The 12,472-nt window shown below is 35.6% G+C and overlaps 2 long non-coding RNA genes across 2 annotated transcripts; one reads left to right on the top strand and one right to left on the bottom strand.

Moving 5' to 3' along the window:
* The first annotated feature begins 675 nt into the window (after window positions 1–675).
* LOC108895389 (uncharacterized) lies at window positions 676–4,061 on the top strand. The gene is made up of 4 exons (XR_001962951.1): window positions 676–875; window positions 2,084–2,147; window positions 2,542–2,668; window positions 3,739–4,061. It is a non-coding gene; the product is annotated as an uncharacterized LOC108895389 (long non-coding RNA).
* On the bottom strand, window positions 3,428–9,206 carry LOC108895388 (uncharacterized). The gene is made up of 5 exons (XR_001962950.2): window positions 8,902–9,206; window positions 5,548–5,623; window positions 4,924–4,999; window positions 4,401–4,484; window positions 3,428–3,768 (listed from the first exon to the last, which is right to left on the bottom strand). It is a non-coding gene; the product is annotated as an uncharacterized LOC108895388 (long non-coding RNA).
* Between the last annotated feature and the right edge of the window lie 3,266 nt (window positions 9,207–12,472).

The raw sequence follows: 12,472 nt of genomic DNA on the forward strand, positions 1-12,472 counted from the left end.
ATAACATTGTAAACTGAATAAATAAATTTGGGTAGGGCCCTGCAAAAACCCTATACTACTCTTTATTTCACTAGAGCGGAATCACATTTCTGATAATGTGATCATGTTGTGTACTTGCTTTACAAAATTATGTTGTCCGCATTAGTGAGTTACAGACTAATAAATCTAGTTAGAAGAGTCACTTTCTGATGTATTAAAACACAAAAATTATCATCACTGCTGAACATCAGTTCAGTTTATTCTGTGTGATTTTGCATACACTTGATATTAGGCGGGATATTATTTGATTACCAGTCAGTCAGTGTCAGTGTATATGTGCGTTAATTGCTGGGTTCACTGATTTATATGAAGTACCTAAAAGTTCATTTGTTTCTTTCATAGACTGGAGACACGAGGGCTGACCGATGTCATGCTTTTCTGAGCGACTTTACCCCGTCTAGCTTTGGTGCCTCTCTCAAATGTGTGTGAAGAACCAAGTTACAACTGAAGTGACAAAATGTACGTGGTGCCTCAAACACAGCATGGACATGTATTACAACTTTTCCATTGTGCTGATAGGACATTCTGGATTTTAAAAAAAACTTAAGCCAATCAGGAGGGGTTGCTAGGCGGAGCAGCTCATCCGACCAATCAGCGTTTGTCTGCTATGTTGGTCGGCATGTGTTGTCATTTGTTGTGAGACTGAGTGGATGTCAGAACTCAGAAAGAGTGGAAGTCTGGAGTAAAACGTGTGTTTGAGTTGCCGCTTCCTATCATTGGTTTGTTATCAGTTTGAGAAATTTCATACTTAAGAAGTCTGGATGCTAAATCAAGCTTTAGCGCTGTTTTTTTGTCGAACACAAGTAAAGGACGCTGAACACACCTGCGGGGCAAAGGTAAGGCTAACGAGCTAACTAATTAACGACAAGTATTAGCATTAGCTCTTGTAATTTCAGTAGATAAGGGTGTTTGTGTGATTAAAGCGTCCCTGACGTGAGTTGTGGCTCCCTAACGTTGGTAGTTATTTGCAACTCTTTGTGGTGGGGCTTACCCACGTGATTTAACTTCATTTATGATGGTTTATCATGTCCTTGTTATCGGTTTGTGGCTATGTGGTCATTTTTATATCATGTTACGTCTCTACCTGGCTGCATTACACGTGGGTGTTAGCATTAGTGGTGAGCGTTAGCGTTGAGTGTTAGCATTAGCCTTGCCTTTTTTCTTCTTTATTGAAATTTTCACATAATACAATTGAAAATAGGCACTGGGTTGCGTGGTTTAAAGTGTGTTTGTTTCTATACTTTTATACTATGACTAGCTCTGACATGAGTTGTGAGGTGTACTGTTTAGTCAGTTTGTTGTTTATATTCTGTTTGTATCTTTACATTATTTTGCAGACATTTTACTGCTTTTTTTGAAATTCTGTGTCATCTTGTCATTTTAGTCATTTATGCAATTAGATATCAGTGTATATTTTGTGTCATTTGTGTGTATTGATCGTTTTGCATCTCTAGCTGCTGTTTCACATTTATCAACAGCTTCTTTGTGTCTTCGTAGTTTTGTGTCTATTCCAGATCATTTAACATTTCTTTGTGGCCATTTTGTGTTTCAGCAGTTATATATCACATTGTGATAATTTTGCAACTCAGTTTTTGCTTCTTTGTCGTTTTGTGTGTCTTTGTAGCTTCGTGGTAGTAATTTATCCATTGCCATCAACTGATCCCCTGTTGTGTATATTATTGATTAGAAATTTCTTTGTGGAAACTTGAGACCTTACTGAGCTTAGTTTTGTGTTAAATACAAGCTTGAAAACTAGATTTTAACTCTGTGCTCCTCCACAAGATCTAAACCTCAAGAGTAGGTCACAATGTATGAGCTGAAATTCTCTTAAAAACTATTGTATAAATAGCTTTTTTTTCTGAGATCAATAAAGTCATACTCTATGATCATAATTTATTCACCTCAAAACTCAGAGTATGATTGTCAAGGTTCTAGTGTATAGTTTTCAGTGTTGTATTCTTCTACACTGTTGAAGTTTTGGAGGTGGACTATTCTTTATTAATGAGGTTATTTGTTTTTCAAGTGTTGGACTTGTGTTTTCCAGGTTTACTGGTTCAGCAGCTGCAGCCTGGACAGAAACACCAGCTCTCAACTTACAGACCAAACAGGTATGCATCCTTAAGTTTTATCTAGTCTGAAAAATACATGTTGATGAGCTGAATGACAAATGTTAGTCACAGTGTTATTGTTTAAATCCTTGGTATTTAATGAGTTTGGTATTGAATACAATAATATCTGATTAATTGTGTCTGTAAATTGCCAGAAAATAGTGCTAGATATAATGATTTTTAAAAACTCAAAATAGTGATTAGTTGCCAATTAAGACAGATTAAGATCAGCCATTAAGACCAGCCCATCTTCTGAGACACTGCTATAATGTTTGTTCAAATGTTATGGCTTAGCTGTAATGTTGAATATTTATCTGTTTTCATGGTTAAACTGTTGATGAGGAATAGGTAGTAGTCTATTGATTATTTTCTTTCTATGTTTCTCTTCCTCCAGGTGTCACCCCTTCGTCCATCGGTCCTTGATCAGAGAGACGTTGTCCATGATCGTAGAGACATCATTCACAATCAGAGAGTCTTCATACAATAAAGAAGTTCTTTGAGACCAGGACAGAGGCCTCCAGGTAATTCACAAACAGCTTTACATCAACTGTCTAGCACTGACATTAAGTTGTTTATGTTCAGTATTCAGAAAAGTAAAACAATAGAAGTAATCTGCAATAAAAAAATAATGTAAAAGTAATCTCTATTAATAGAAGTAATGTAAAAGTAATTAGCAATATCAGAAGTAAGATGTAATAGTCAAGTAACCAGTTCTGTAAATTTAGAAGTAATATGTAATGGTAAAAGTAATCCAAAATAGAAGTAAAAATGTGACATTATAGTAAGGCATAAAAATGAAGACCAGTCAAAATGAGAATAAATTAATTATGTGTATGTGCTAGACTACACCATACAAAACAATATCAAGTCTACAAATAAAATATTGGAGAGAGTTCTTCATCAGTGTATTCATTTTAACTGTTGGTCAGAAGTGGATTTTAAAACATAGCAAGGTATAAAAATATCATAGTTTAGTAAGGCATAAAAATGTCATAGTATGGCATCAAAATGGTCCAAAAATGTCTTTGTCTAGAAAGGTGTCAAAAACCATCAACAAATGTCATAGTATAATAAGAGAAAATATTTAAAAAATGTCATGGTATAGTAAGGCATCAATGAGTTTAAAAGTTATATATATAAAACCTTTAAAATATATTTCCAAAAATGTGTTCGAAAAATTAAAACGAGAATCATGACATCTTTATTAAAACACAGTAAAATGATTGGTAAAACATCAGTCTCAAAATAGAGAAACCTAACTCAAAAATTTAGGAAGGTACTTTAATGATTCCAGACAACATTTAACAAATCACAGCAAAGATAATGACAGACATTTGACCACAAGGAAACGCTTGTTAGAGCTGGTTAGGGCTAATGTAGTTATGAGCACATTTTCCAAAGACGAACATCTACTAAGTGTCTTTGTGATCATTTAACTGCTTTTGTATGACAAGCAGTTGTTTAATAGAGAAACATTAGTCTTTGGAAAGTGTGTTATCACTTTAACAGGAAACAAACACTGTTTACAGCATTTAGATGGCAGAGGAATTTCATCTAATTAACAGCCAGTAACACTTTTGTTTTCTTTCAGGTCTTCAGCTGCTGTCGTCGTCTTCTCCTCCTGCACAGACAGGAACATGTTAATCACAGAAACTGATCAGTAAATCTATTTTTCCTTTCCTAAACTGTCCTTATTCATTTTTGATATACAATTACAATGACTGAAACTAAACTTTTTATTTTTTACAATTATTACAGTCACAGTAATGATTAGAAATAGTTCTCAAACTATATGTAATAATTTTTTTTTTCAACCCTATGACAGTCCGTTTTTGCCTTTCTTAATATTTCTTTTCAGAAATTATTCTACTAAAATGACATTACTAAGGTTAAGTTAGTACGTTATCTTAATTATTTTGTTAACATAATATCTTGTGGCATTTTTTAATGACATGTTATTCTATGCCTTTTTTGTATTACTGTACTAATAAAAGAATTTTGACACCTTACTATGAGTTATTGAAGCATTACTATGCTATGATATTTCTTATGCCCTACTAGACTGACATTTTTGAGCCTTATTACACTATGACATCCTTATGCATTACTATGACACTCTAACGTTTTTGATACCTTACTATGTGACATTTTTACTTCTATTTTGGATTACTATTACTTCTGATATACTGAATACTCTACATAAACAACTTAATGTTAGTGCTCTGTGTGGATGTAAAGCTGTTTGAGAATTACCTGGAGGCCTCAGTCCTAGTCTCAAAGAACTTCATCTTACGAAGACTGTGATCGTTGACAACGTCATGGACGAAGTGGTGACACCTGGAAGAAATAAAAGAGAAATATACAAGGGAAAATGATCAATACACTACTACCTATTCCTCATCAACAGTTTAAATCTTAAAAGTCTATATTAACTGTCTGTCATCTAATCACTTAATCACTGGAGGAATCATGTATATTACTGTGAAGTGCATAATAAAAACTTTCATTTAAGTGAATTTTTGAAAGCTGGGTTTTTAACAAGTATTTTTACTTTTACTATTTTCACAGGCAGAAAATTAACAACTATTTTGAGTTGTAATATAGTTATTTTTCTTTGGACTCTTCATATATGAACTATGTAAATAAACTTTATTAATAAGTCTCTTGCCTTTTTGTTCTTTTAAAAAAAAATCTGAACTATTCAGACTTCAGATCAATTACTGAACACATACAATTCTCTGTTGGGTAGTTCATTGCTGTTTCTAAATTACCATACCTGGAGGCCTCTTTGTCGTGGTCTCACAGAACTTTATTGTACGAGGACTCTGTAATCATGGACAAAATGATGACACCTGGAGGAAATAAAAGACAAATGTACAAAGGAAAATTAGCAATACACTATTACCTATTACTCAATGATTTAACCCAAAAACATACATAAATATTCAACTTTACAGCTGAAATTTTTCCAAACCCTAGAGGCGAAAATAAGCAGTTTATTGTCATTTATGACAAGATGAAGCTACACATCCTTAAAGAACCAGTGTCATCACTTAGACTATCATATTTCTGTGAACTGTATTATAAATACTTTCACTTAAGTACATGTTCGAATGTACATTTTTAACTTGTTAAAGACAGAAGAGCTTTAAATTTCAAATAGGTGTATTTTTACTTTTACTATTTTCACAGGCAGAAAATTAACAACTATTTTGAGTTGTAATATAGTTATTTTTCTTTGGACTCTTCATATATGAACTATGTAAATAAACTTTATTAATAAGTCTCTTGCCTTTTTGTTCTTTTAAAAAAAAATCTGAACTATTCAGACTTCAGATCAATTACTGAACACATACAATTCTCTGTTGGGTAGTTCATTGCTGTTTCTAAATTACCATACCTGGAGGCCTCTTTGTCGTGGTCTCACAGAACTTTATTGTACGAGGACTCTGTAATCATGGACAAAATGATGACACCTGGAGGAAATAAAAGACAAATGTACAAAGGAAAATTAGCAATACACTATTACCTATTACTCAATGATTTAACCCAAAAACATACATAAATATTCAACTTTACAGCTGAAATTTTTCCAAACCCTAGAGGCGAAAATAAGCAGTTTATTGTCATTTATGACAAGATGAAGCTACACATCCTTAAAGAACCAGTGTCATCACTTAGACTATCATATTTCTGTGAACTGTATTATAAATACTTTCACTTAAGTACATGTTCGAATGTACATTTTTAACTTGTTAAAGACAGAAGAGCTTTAAATTTCAAATAGGTGTATGGTTACCTTCCTCCTCTTATTAACACATATGTAGTTGAACAGTCTTTGTTATGTGCTATTTTAGTTTGATGATTAAGAGCTGATTGATTTTAGTAATCATTTAATTACACTTACATCAGAGTTTTAAAATGGATCGATTTGTAAAGAGTTCTGTATGCTCCATCACATGACAGGACATGTTTTTATTTAATATATAACTGATATATATTTAACTGAGTTCAGGTGTAGAACTGTGTGATTAATTATGGTGCAATCTCATCATAGAGCACTTCTCTATGCAAATAAAAAAAACAATACATTCAGGTGGGTTTACAAAGGTTTTAACAACAGGTTTTATGTGGAACAATTACATTTATTTACACTGCAAATAAATTTTTACAATCATATTCTGACTAAGAGTTAAAATTGCTACACCTACAAACAACTACTATTTTATTTATATAAATTCACCAGGCAGAAAATTGAGAACAATTTAAATTTTTTGCCAAATATTTGTTTTGAGTCAGGGCTTGAAGACTTTAATAGTCTTCTATGTCATCATAGTAAATTAAACACTGTTGATTGGCCAAAACAAGACATCTGAGGACTTGAGCTCCGGGAAATCACTGTTTTCTGACATCTGACATCTGACATGACAATATCGCCCCCGAATCCCAAAGTCATCTGAAGGCACTTTTCATAAAGAGCAGGTCTAGACCATACTCTTTCAAATATGATATTTACAGAGAGAGACCCAACAAATCCCACCATGAGCAAGCAAGACATGATTTAACAGTTATCATTATATTCAAACTAAATTTATTAAGCATCAGGGTTTGACCTGACGCCTATACTATGAAGCAAGTTCAACATACCAAGGATACCAACCAAAGTCTTGCTAAGAAGACTGGTTATTAACTTATTGAGTCAACCCAGGATTTCCCAGAGTGTGTTCAACACTGACAGCTACAAGTAAATTTGGTTATAGTGACGTCCAAAAAATATCTGACAAGATGAAATGCAAACAATATGATCACATAACTCAAATAGAACCCCTAGAAAAATCCAATTATTAAAGCTGAGGATTCATTGTAAATGAGCACAAAAATGATTGTTTCTTATTGAGTGAGTGTTTTTACTCTTTTGTCTGATGGAGATCTATTCTGAGTTATTCTGAATATGTGATGCAGATAAAAAGTTACAGCAATGTCAGACAGTTTCTGCTGCCAAAGCAGAGAGGAATTACTGTCTGAAGAAGTGAATCTGACTGAAATGCTCATTTATAACCATAAGAAATATTCAACAGTGGTGGATAAAATCATCTTTGTTCGATCAAAATGAAGGTACAGTAGCAAGTATGTAAGCATTTAGTGTGATAAACTCTATACTATATTAGAAGCTCTGTTGTGGACATAAGAAAAAACTGGAGCAAAGCAATTCCACAGAGCTTTATCTATATCTAATATCTATTGATCTTTATTATTTGTTACTTCATTATAAACTCTTTTGTCCTTGTCAGGATCCAGTAGAAATGATGACACTAGTTTTCCAGTGATGTAATTGGTCAGTAGTTGGGCTGTTGACAGGTTTTGATCCGATCCTCTAAAGTTATCCTGCCCTAGAGCAGAGGCCTGTACTACAAAGCAAGGTTACTGGCTTATCAGGGTAACTTCAGAAGTAACTTAGTGACGTCAGGTGTAACTTCCCGGATAACCCGAACTACAAAAGGTGGATAGATTTTACCTGGGGTAGAAGGATGGTGGTTTTTTTATGCTCCACATTTTCCATTTCCAATTTCAGTTATTTTAATTAGTGATATTTTTTTTCACATCAAGCAGCAGAATTTTGCATCATTCATGTTGCATATTATCAATTTGAATAATAATTTAAATGGGGGCTGGGGGCATTATTGTCCTGAAAGACAATATAATGCAACAGGCTGTTGTAATTGTAGACTACATACCAAAATATGTTGTATTAATGATGGGAAATATTAATGTGTACCACTTTATAGAATGCTTATATTTCATCCAGGTTCAGATTTCCACTGAGGCTGCAGCTGAAATACTGTTAAAATGAAATTCATACTGAACATAACAGCATTACATTCTTACAGACTGAGTGTTCCAGGCAGAAAATCAGAAATGTGACGTGTTGAATGTAATCCAAGTATCCGAAAAATTATCACATATTTTACATGTCCTTACATCTCATATTACAAATTAAGAATCCAGTAATGGTAGTACAAATGGAAACAGTGTAGTAGAACATGATACTGAAACTAATCACCAAAATCTTGACTTAACTTTGACAATCACACTTTGAGTTTTGATGTGAAAATATGATTTTATGATTATGGTTATGGACAGATTACTACAACTCTCAGGCCCAAGGAGGCCTTCACCTGCAATATATCCCAGAAATAGGCCAAAAAACAAAAAACTGACAACCATAGATGACCAGAAATAGACAAAATCAAAAAAGAAGCAACTGCAAAGAGACTAAAGATGAGACGCAAAACGAACAAAGAAATGTAAAATGACCAGGAACAGGCACAAAATCACAGACACACAAAACCCTAAGAAACACAATTATATTGAAAACAACCACAAAGAAACGTCGTTGAGACGTAAAACTATGAAAAATGACCACAAAACTGACCATAAAGAAATGATAATACGATTTGTTAATGGAAACGGAATCACCAGAATGGCACACTGGAATACAAAGGCGCAAAATGTCTGCGAGTGACGGAATTGAGATATAAAATGACCACCGAGAGTTGCAAACAGATTACCATTAGATGCCCATTGTACTGTCATTCGCCCATGTTAGGGGCCCCACAACTCGTGTCAGGGACGCTTAAGTCACAAAACACAAGCACACTCTTAGCCACGCAATAAAAACGAGTGATAACGGAGAAGGCTAAAGTGAATGCTAATGCTAACACTCGCTGCTAGTCAGTTAGCTTGTTAGCCTTACCTTCGTGCTGCAGATGTGTTCAGCGTCCCTTACTCGCGTTCGACAAACACAGCTTCAACGTTTGTTTTCACCTCCAGACTGAGCAAGCAAGTTTCTCACAGTGCTAACAAATCAAAGCGACGATTCAAACGTTGGTTTTACTCCTATTTTCACCCGTTTTCACCAATTGTGTTTCTCCCATGGTCTGCTTTCCATCCCGCAAGTCATGGACAATGACAACAAACGGAAGCCACACTCGGTAGACAAACGCCGATTGGTCAGATGATTCTGCTCCGCCCACCATCCGCCTCTGATTGGTTTAAAAAAAAATGTAAAACCCAGAATGCCATGGGATTGCTGAGGTAATTCCTGGATAATTTTGTGGGTCTGGAAAGATCCATGACCATGGATGTAGAAGACATGAGGACGTAAAGATATCCATGTCCTTACACACCCTTCTCATTTTAGTGGCACAATGGATAATATATTAGAGGAATAGGACTGAGTGAAACTCTTTAGACATGACAAAAATATGCACATTAAGCACAATATAATTAATTTTATCATGTATCATGGTAATGTGTAATGCTAGAGAGTAAGCTATTTATTCAGTGTTCTAGGCAGTTTTTGTGAATGCTTTAAATAATATAAATATGCTAACAGATTTACGCGCAGAACACTTGCTTAATAGTAAAATGAAATAACAATAGCTTTAATGTTACAAGGTATCCTAAGGAAACAGAGACATAAACAAAGCTACATAAGTTATGTTACCTTCAAAATTATATATTGATTTATATTTAAAGTAATGATTATGTACAACCTCATATGAAATAGTGAAGGAATGAACCTCTTAACCTCTCTCTCTCAATATGCTTAGCTTGCTCCATACTGACAGTGCAGTTTTGTGTTTTACATCATGCTATAGGTTTGTTACTAGAACTCCACTCTCCTCTCTCTGCTCTCACTCCTCCACAGCTGAATGACAAAAGTCTCTCCTGAGTGAAATCATGCGTTACCATTCTCGCCTTTATCTCTGATGGCCATTCCACTCGCTCTCAGGTCATTATTTGCTGCTGGGTGCGACAAAGATGAAAAGTCTACTTTGTTTGCTTGCTTGCACACTTTAAACCTTTCAGTGCAAAATGAGTTGTTATGTTTCAACTAGAGCATTATTAATAATCTTGGGTTAAGATGCAGAAGTGGAAAAAAAACTGTTCGGAGGCCTGAATGGAATGCCCTCTATTTTTTATGAGTGTTTGTGTTTGTGTGTGTATGTGATGTGCATGCATGTAAGTCTGTATTCGTGGGGGTCAACCCTTTTATCCTCGTCTTTCAGGAGAGAGTGCGTGTGTTTGTGTGTTTCTGCATTCTCCGCAGGGACTATTTCAGTTGAGGGCAAAGAACACAGAGAAACTTTGAAAGAGCTTTTATGTACTTTTGAGTGAAATGATCCTAAGAAAGGCTTTTTATTTAAAAAAAAAAAAAAAAAAAAAAAACTTTTTATTCAGGCTTCCACATCCAGAAGGGCACTTACTCAATTACCAAGCTCCCTTCCTTCCTTTCTACATCCATCAATCCCTCCTCTATTCTTAGGCCTGCATCTGTGTTGTGTGTGGGGGCATTGCCATGGGCTAAGAGCATGAGCTTAGTAGTAGAGCAATGTGGGGCATGTCAGTGAGTATACAGTGAGTCAGCCATTTGTAGCCACTCTCTGGCCATATTGTAAGACTTCAAAAGATCATGCAACCAGAAAAAGAAGACATATATTATTAGTAATCTCGCTAATGTTGATTGTTTTTGAAGAAAAAAGTTTATTGGCCTTTTACTTTTTCTGGATGATTAATTTTTGCCTTTTGGAATTGTTCAAAAAGATCCAAAAAAACCTCCTTTGATATCACACATTGGCTGAGGTAAAATAGGACATATACAGATAAGGCTGATACTGTATGACAAGCTAACTGAATGAGAGGTAAACTCATTCTGTCGCCCTCACTTTCGCATCTCAGCTCTCTTTTAACTGCAGCCTTGTCACTCAGTAGCCTGAAAGGCAAGACCTCACACAGGTTTGACAGATAAAAGTCTCCTCACTTCATTGCTGTTTGACATTTTACCTCCCAGAAAAGTTTCAGCCTCTCTCCTCTCTTTCTTTCTCTCCTCACACAAACACATGCACACACACACATGCACATGCACGCACGTGCACACACACACACACACACACACACACACACACATATATATACTCCCCTCAATGTGAGTCCATCTCCTCTCCTCCTGTCCATCTGCCAGGCAAAATGGAGCCTCAGACAAAGGAGACGGAGGCTAACTCAGTGATCTGAATCAAATGGCAAGAGGAGGAGGGTAGCAGAGGAAAAGAGGAGTGATGGGTGCCAGGGAGGGAGCACGGGAGACGTGGGAGACAGAGGGGTTGGATGCTGAAGGGAGGCATGAGGGGCTAGATGTGAATTTTTTCTGACAGGTTGAAGTCTCCTCTGAGCTGACCCTCTCCCTGCTGGGAGCCATGTCTCCTGGATGTGGGTGAGGTGAGGCACGATGGAGAAAAGGAGATTATAAGAAGGAGCAATGAACTGTGATCATGGAATGTTATTCTGAATGTAGTAGTTGCAGTGATCAATACAGTCTATTAATTTGACCCAATTGTCAGTGTTAAATTTGGTAGTTTAATACCTCTATCACTCAGTGTCAAGTCACATTAGTGGACATGCTGTTGGGCCCAACATCATACTAAGACACTTGGTTTTTCCTTTAATTTGTCACCCGTCTGTGGTGTTGCTAGCCAACACACAGCATAGTGACAGAGAAGATACATCTGCTGTCTGGGTCATTTTAAAATTTCATGTACTGAAAACAGTGTATTGATTTGTAAGTAGTAACACTCCGCCAGGGCAGACTGGACAAACACGGTGACAAGTGACTTCCAGAGACTCCAGGGTTGAGAGAAAAAAAACAAGATAAAGAGGGTAGATCATTGGTTTGAATGTCTGGGGAAGATGCCTGAGTGAGTGGACAAGAGAAGAGTAAAAATGTGTTTTAGTCAGATGGTTAGAGATATTCTCACTGCTGAGTCTGGGTTCTGAGTAAAACGAAGAAGATACATCAGTGAATTAATGCCAATTCATTCAAGTGCTGAAATAATTAATCAATTTTGTGTTCTTTGACTAATTGACTGACAATTTTTGTCCAAAAAAAAAAAAAAAAAAAATCAAACATTGGCTAGCCTCCTCCTTCTCAAATTTCTCAGATTTTCTGCTTTTCCTGCTTTAATGTCTTTGTAAAATAAACATTTTTGGCGTTAAAGATGATGTTTGTACCAAAATTTTTGCCATACCATCTTTTGCATATGTTGAACCACTGAAATCTTTTGTCACACTGATTTTTGTCACACACAGGGGAAATACCAAAGTCAGTAAGAGTCATTCGCTGGATGCCGTGGATATCTGCACTGAATTTCCTGGCAGCCCATCCTTATAATTAGGGATATGTCAGTCAGGACAAGGGTGGTAGACTTAACTGACACTGCCTTTGCTTAAGAAACCTAAACTTAATTAGGTCTGTATTTCACTGTGGT

This window comes from Lates calcarifer, linkage group LG8 (assembly GCF_001640805.2).
Source record: "Lates calcarifer isolate ASB-BC8 linkage group LG8, TLL_Latcal_v3, whole genome shotgun sequence".
NCBI classification, from domain to species: Eukaryota; Metazoa; Chordata; class Actinopteri; family Centropomidae; genus Lates; species Lates calcarifer.